Consider the following 8,514-nt stretch of genomic DNA (forward strand, 5'->3'; position numbering starts at 1 on the left):
ATATATTGATCTATAATTGATATGATTTTTATTGAATATTTCAGGAAAATGTACACTCCACCCCTAGTAGCAACCCAAAGACTAAGCCATCTACGAGGATGTGAGCTCGATACCATCTATGAGAGATGTGAGTTCGAAGCCATCTACGAGTGATGTGAGTTCGAAGCCATCTATGGAGATGTGATCTCCCAGAAGACTATCAACTACTATACTTAGTTGTTTGAGAATGTACAGAAGTTGGGAGATGATATAATAAATATATCAATTCCCAAGGAAGTCTTCGGGATTGATCTTGAAGAATACGTTAGCTTCAATGAAGTCCATAATGTATATAAACATGAATGGATAGGTGCAACTATTATATGTGTATATATGAGGTGAATTATGTTTCCTTAACTTCTCGATTTTTCATGGCGGTGTTTTATAATTAACTAACAATTGTGTTATACATATTAGGTACTTGTATGAAAATGTTGTTTCGGTAGATAAGAAAAATGTGATGTTCATATCCCCACACGTTACCCCTTTGGTGTTGAGTGGTAATGAAAAAAATAAGTTTTGGGAACAAACAAGACGAATTGTAGATACTCTCCTCATTGATAAAGAAGCTGCAGAATTATTTCTTGCACCTTTTAATACTGGGTGAGCATTTTTTAATTGTCTTTTATATATTTCTTTAGTATGTTTGTTATGCTTAATATTTCCTAACCATGTAAATATGTTTTGTTAGGCAACATTGACTTTTGGTTGTCAATAATCGGGTCAATAAAGAAATATATTACTTTGACTCATTGACACATGGTAATACGAACAAGTACACCGCTATGAGAGAAATGTTTCTAAGTAAGTGGACTACTCATTTAAACTTTTAGTTACACTTTCACTTTCCTAGTTGTTTAGTAAACAAGTACATTTTCTATTGTTTAGGGCGGTGAGAAATATAGAGGATGTACTCGTTCTAGAAAATCGATACCACAGTACAAAGTCAACTGGACTCATATAAAGGTATTGGCATAAATCATCTCAAACAATTATATGTGTAGTGTATTCATATTTCAATTAAGGTTATACTTATATGTTTACTTCATTTTAATTGTAGACTCCTTGCCAAACAAACGAGGTAGATTGCGATTATTACGTGTTGAAATTCATGAAGGAGATAATTCAACAATGTCCAACTGATGAAATCAAGTTTGTTGGCAAATCATATACAAATGACCAAGTCAACCAAATTAGAGAACATTGGTCACAGTATGTACTTAGTTTTGTTTAGATAAATCAATGTATAGCATAGGTATAGTATATTTTTGTACAGATTGTAGCTTAGGGAATTCAATTAATGTTCAATGTAATGTATATTTTTTCGTGTATGTAATATATGTTTATGTAACATTATAGTGTAATTAATGTTCAATATATAAATTCACTAGAAATTCAGTTGTATTCATATAGTTGTAATTTCTATTTGTGTATGCATTCAGGTTGTTGTTTTGTTCTATTTCTGTATGCGTTCATGTTATTTTATGTTGTGTGCTTAACTGTGTAGAATTAGGAATAATGGTCTTCAACAATGTTTTTTAATAATGCGCTATTGTATAGCTCTACAATAGCGCTTTTTAAATATGTGTTATTGTTTATACTACATTCATCAGTGCATTCATTAAAAAACATTGTTGAATACTTACCTCTCATATTATTTTATTTTACCTATACAACAACGTTTTTTTAAATATGTGTTGTTGTTTATATTGCATTCAACAACGCATTAATAAAAAACATTGTTGAATACTTACCTCTCATATTATTTTCTTTTACCTATACAACAACACATTTTTGTAGATGCGTTGTCGATATGATCAACAATTAAGCACATGCACAAGATACACTATTAGGTTCTAATTAATTGTCATTATTTCCTTTATACAAAACTATTTCTGAATCGATTAACACAATTCTTAATCAATTAACAGGTTTTCATTTCATATATTTTTAAATGTTATTTATTACCATTATTAATTGTTCTATATATTTAATTAATTGTCTTTAATAGATAGTCACAATGTCATTATTAATTTGAATTTCATTAAAAAATTAATTATAAAAAAATTAATATATATTCCACAGTGTTTCCTTCAGGTTGCACTGTGAAACACTTACATTCATTATATTTGAATGAGGAGTTCTTTCACAATGCTAGTTGTAGGAGAGGCTGTTGATTAGGTATAATTCAGCATTCTCACACATTCAGCAATCCCAACACTCATTTACTCAGCAACGAAACTCATTTACTCTGAAAATCGACCTCGAAAATCATTCAACATCGAATTTCGAAAATCATTCAACACTGATTTTGAAAATCATCACTCGTTTAACCTCAAAATCATCATTCACACATTCAACACCAAATTGAAAGTGAGTTTTCCTTATAAATATTTGTCTTTTTAATTACATTATATTTAGCTTGTATTGAGTAATAAATATTTTCCTTATAAATGAGTGAAAGTGATTTCACTCATTTAGCTTGTATTCAGTTGGAGTTTCTGACCTCTTTCACTTTATTACATTATGAGTTAGGGTTCCCCCATTTTTAATTACATAATAATGTATTTTCTCTACTTGGTGAGATTAACTCCAAGCTTTAAGGATTTATGCTCATTATATTTTTTTTGTTAATAGAAAATGGATCAAAAATGGATGAGTTTCAATTGATTGACAAAGGAGTATGAGGAAGGACTGAAATCATTTGTTAGGTTTGCAATTGAGAATGCTGAAAACCCTAATAGAATTGCATGTCTTTGCTTAAGATGTCGTTACTCAAACCGAATTACTCCAAATGAGTTAAAAGTTCATTTATGGTGCTTATTAATGGGTCATGAAATGACAATAATAAATGCGAAAATGCAAGTTGGGTGTTGCTGGAACTCAAGACAATAAAATTTTTAAACGAGAACGCAGGTCGGGTGCTGCTGGGACTCGAACTACTAAAAATAAATGCGAGAACGCAGTTCGGGTACTGCCGGAACTCGAGACAATGAAAGTAAATGCGAGAACGCAGGTCGGATATTGCCAGAACTCGGAAATTCACATCAGACTCGGGCTCCTGGACAACATAATTTTAAAACGAGAACGCAGGTCGGGTACTGCCGGAACTCGAGACAATGAGGCTCGGGGTCCTGGAAAGTTATTGAAAGCACATCAGGCTCGGGGTCCTGGACAACATAATTTTAAAACGAGAACGCAGGTCGGGTATTGCCGGAACTCAGAAATTCACATCAGGCTCGGGATCCTGGAAAGATTGATTAAAAGCACATCATGCTCGGGGTCCTGGAAAGCATAATTTTAAAACGAGAACGCAGGTCGGGTACTGCCGGATCTCGAGACAATAAAAGTAAATGCGAGAACACAGGTCGGGTACTGCCGGAACTCGAGACAATAAAAGTAAATGCGATGTATAAGTCCGACAATGTTTTTTTCATTTAAGAACGTTCTAGCGTCTGAGTCTAGCAACGTCATAACATTTCGGCGTCTGAGTCCGACAATGTTTTTTCATTTAAGAACGTTCTAGCGTCTGAGTCTAGCAACGTCATAACATTTCGGCGTCTGAGTCCGACAATGTTTTTTCATTTAAGAACGTTCTAGCGTCTGAGTCTAGCAACGTCATAACATTTCGGCGTCTGAGTCCAACAATGTTTTTTCATTCAAGAACGTTCTAGCGTCTGAGTCTAGCAACGTCATAACATTTCGGCGTCTGATTCCGACAATGTTTATTCATTTAAGAGCGTTCTAGCGTCTGAGTCAAGCAACGTCATAACATTTCGGCGTCTGAGTCCGACAATGTTTTTTTCATTTAAGAACGTTCTAGCGTCTGAGTCTAGCAACGTCATAATATTTCGGCGTCTGAATCCAACAATGTTTTGGTGTGGAAAGTAATTTGATTGACCACCTGTGATGGTATGGTTATGCAAGAATGATGCTTGCTTTGTACGTACAAGAGTATATATTGACTTGATTTAGTGATATGTATGTATGTCATGAGTGATGTATGAAATTTGGTTTAGTTTGCATGATGTAGTGATGTATGACCTTCGGTTATGTTTACATGTTGAAGTGATGTGTGAACCAAAATTATTGAATTGGTAGCTCGAAATGACATTGAGTTTTTTTGTTTGAAAAATTGGATTTGAATTTTTGATTAAGTTGTACTCGAAACTGTTCTTCAGCACCCTTAAAACTTTTCAGTTTTACAACCTTTTTATGATTGGCTTTAGTTGACATATTTGTTGATGATTTGCTTGCTCTCTGATATGACTTTGATCCTTTGAAGAACTACCTCAATTTATGGTAAGCAGATCAATTAAATGGCTCAGTGTCTTATAAGAGTTTATTGGAAGAGTCTGATCGTCCAGTAAATTACCCAGTAGACTTGATGAGAATTTTTCTAAATAGAGGTTATGACTCTCGCTTCAAAAAACTGCCCCGGTTTGCATGGTTGAGGATGAACAATAATGAATTTTCACTTGAGGGTGTTCATTTCTTTTCCTTAATTTTGCCCAGAATACCTAGTGTAGGTACCTGTCAGGAATTCTCTCATTTTATTATGATACCAAGTCGTCGTTGAAGGTTTTCGACTTATCATTGCTCTCCTTTTTTAGGTCGCCCTTGCGGGTTTTCAACCTAACGCTCTTTTTCTTTTTTTGCTTGTTTTTTCCAGCTAATTTTGAACACCCTCAAGTGAACATCATAAGTGCATGAAAGTATGAGTCACCCTTGAAGATCTTGCATCTTCTTGGTTGAGGCATTTTGGATCGATCCATGATAAGCGACTTCGACCTTGCCCCAGGTATAGGTTTCTTAGTACTTTCATTCGAGGAATAAGATCAACCACCATAAACTGCCCCAGTTTGGATTGACATTTGTTCTTCTGATTCCCACCTGAGTGTATTTTTCTATGCACAACTCCTTAAAAATAAATACTAAAAGCGATGATCATGCAACTTTGATTTTTGTGTGTTGATGTGATGGTTGTGATGATGATGATGGATGAAATTTAATCCGATGTATTAAAGATGAGATATTTTTATCAAAATTTTGAATTTTATGGGAGTCAGCATTTCTCTGCCCTAGTACATTTCTTAGGCAAATCATATCTTCGACAAGGTCTTTTGAGCTTGTATCGTGGCTTGGCTAAGGGTTTTCAAGAAAAAGGATAAGGCTCAAAAATGTGTTTCCCAAACCCCTTTCTACATCTTCCTTTCTCCATTGTCCTATTTTCAACGATTTTCTGACATGACATTCAAGTACTAAGATTTTGTTGGATTTTTGTGATGTAATAGGTGAAGGCCTAATATTTAGGCGATAATCTTCCCGATGGGTATTTGAATTGTTCATTTTTGCGGTCATTGATAGTGCACTTTATTGGCCCTAACTTTTGCCTGAGATTTTTATTGAGGGTTCTTAGTAGGTCTTTTGTATATTTTTGTTTTTGTTTTTTTTATGTTATTTCGCAATTTGACCGATGAACTTTTTTATTTGAATTGCTTAGGATTTTTTTACCCTCGGGTTAGATTTGGAAGTGGTAGAGTGTATTTATTTCTTAATAATTGAATGTCAAGGAAAACAGTTAAGATACTACCCTGCCCAAGGTTATTGATATTTTGAGGGTTTTATTAGAAAAAATCTCCTTTCATAAAGCCTAGGGCTCAAATGGGTGACTAGGGGTATCTTCATAGTGTTTGGGGATTTTCAAAGATGCCTTGTGTCATCAGAAAGATCTTGCCTTAGGATTAGCACTATTTTGGGTCTTACCTTTGCATCATCCTCCATTTCAAAATTATTGAATCAAATATAACATCTTAACGCATGAATTAACTTGGCTTGTTTGTGTGGTTGAAATGAGATTTGTGGAAGGAAGTATGAGATGATAATTTGCATGATCAATGCAATAATATGTAATTGTTAATAAGAGGCGCATGAGAAAATAAACTTTTATTTATGATAAACATGGGTGCCCCACTATTTCATGAACCTAAAGCCTTGGGGAGAGCTATAGGAACAAAATACACCATCAATTTTGTCATCTTTCTAGGTTGGACAAAAAGTTTCCCTTAGTATTCTTTGTTGCTTGTCCGAAGTCCAAACACTTGGAATCTATCAATTCTTGTACCTTGTATTTGAGATCTCTACAATTTTCTATGGAATGTCCCATGATGTTGTAATGATACGCACAACTAGCGGCAGGATCATACCATTTAGGATATGGTGGCTCAAAAACTTTTCCCTCCACAGGAGTTAACATTCCTTGGTCTTGAAGTTGGTCAAAGAGTTCAGCATAAGATATTGGAAAAGGATCAAAGTATGGATTCCTTTGGGCGGAAACTGCATTTATGCTTTGATGACTGTTTTGGGTTTGTTGAGAAATATGTATTTGGTTTGTGTGTGGGCGGTATTTTGGGAATTGTGAGGATGTATAGTATTGAAAGGCATTGTATGGATATTTAGTTTGATACGGGTATGAGGCTTTGTAGTATAGATTTTGATGGTGGTGTTTGAGTGTCTTGTATTTTCGCTCATTAGTTAGAAAATTTGTTTCCTCTTCCTCTTTTATCATAAGGGCTGAACTTTTACCTTCATTTGAATCTAACTGGTCGCCTGCTATTCTCCCACTTTTCAAGTTATGTTCAATTCTACTTCCCACTTTAATGAAGGCATTAAAGTCTGAAGTTGTGTTGCCTATCATACGATCAAAATATGGGTTATGGAGAGTGTTGATGAAGATGGCAAGTTGCTTGTCTTCCTCTAGTCGGGGTAAGACTTGAGAAGCAACTCCCCTCCATCTTTGAGCATATTCTTTGAAAGACTCGTTCTGCCTCATGGACATGTTCTGGAGTTGAGTTCTATCAGGAGCAGAGTCTTCATTGTACTTATACTGCTTGATAAAGGCATCAGAAAGATCGAGAAATTTTTTCACCTTTTCTCTTTCCAGGTGGATATACCAAGTGGTAGCAATTCCTACCAGACTTTCTTAGAAGCAATGGATCAGTAACTTGTCATTGTCAAGGTACGCCGACATTTTTCTGGCATATATGTGCAAATGGATTTTGGGACACGTTGTCCCATCATACTTCTCAAATTCCGGAACCTTGAATTTGGGTGGCAAGACAACATCAGGCACCAGACACATTTCAAATACATTTTTAATGTCTAGATAGTTAGCCCCCTCCACGACTTTCAATCTTTCTTCAATCGAATCCCACATGTTCATATCTTCCTTCTTTTTCCCCGTAGCATTATGAAGATGGACATTGCTTTTGTTGTGGGGATTTAGTGGTCTGTGGTTTCATATGAGAGGTTGAAGGATTATCCGTAGTAGATTTCCTTTGTTGTAGGGCCAAGATTATCTTCATCATTTCGCTCATTTGTTCCTTGAGCTCTGTCACCTCTGACTTATTCATCTAGGTTATCTCTTCATCTGCCATTAATCAATCTTAAAGTTGTTTGTGGTAAGGGTGCTTTAGAGCAGTGATGAATATATCTGAGATGCAAGTGATTTTGAAAAAAATTAAAAATGAGCATTTATGAAATGATTAATGGATGTTATAACGAGATGAATAGTGTTTTTTTTTTGTTTTTTGATGAAAATTCGAATGATGAAATTTTATTTTTTGCTTTTTATTTTCTGAATGTATGTATGAATGCATGAATTTACGAATTTTTCATTTTATGAATTTATGTATCAATGGGTGAACGAATGATTGAATGGTATTTTGGCTTTTGACTCATTATATGAATGGAAAAATGTTTGAATGATATAACTTTTGGAATGATATATTTTGAGGAATGTATGAATTCTGCATGTATAGATGAATGATTTTTTTATTTTATTTTTTTATGAATGTTTTAATGATGTACACTTTGATGAATGTATGAGTAGATGGCATGCATGAACTTGATATAGTGGTGTTAATATGTTTTGAATGCCCCTCGGGTATGATAGACCTTATTTAGGGGAAACATAGCCTTAGTTACAATATAATAAAATGTCATGATAAATTTGACATCTATTATACTGTTAATGCCAATTCTTGAGTTAAATGATAAAGTTGTGAACCTATTCAGATGAAAGAGAACACATCCCTAGGGCAATGAGGCCATTGATAGGAATGAAAAAATTATCCATAGGGCGCTTAGCTCATGGTAAGGAACAAAAAAAAAATATCCCTAGGGCGCTTAGCCCATGGTAAGGAACGAAAGAATTATCCCTAGGGCTCTTAGCCCATGGTAAGGAATGAAAAACTTATCCCTAGGGCTCTTAGCCCATAGTAAGGAAACGAACAATTATCCCTAGGGCGCTTAGCCCATGGTAAGGAACAAAAAAAAAGTAGGAACAAAAAAAAATTATCCCTAGGGTGCTTAGCCCATGGTAAGGAATGAAAACAATTATCCCTAGGGCGCTTAGCCCATGGTAAGGAATGAAAGAATTATCCCTAGGGCGCTTAGCCCATGGTAAGGAATGAA

The sequence above is a fragment of the Lupinus angustifolius genome, chromosome LG04 (genome assembly GCF_001865875.1).
Source record: "Lupinus angustifolius cultivar Tanjil chromosome LG04, LupAngTanjil_v1.0, whole genome shotgun sequence".
Taxonomy (NCBI): Eukaryota; Viridiplantae; Streptophyta; class Magnoliopsida; order Fabales; family Fabaceae; genus Lupinus; species Lupinus angustifolius.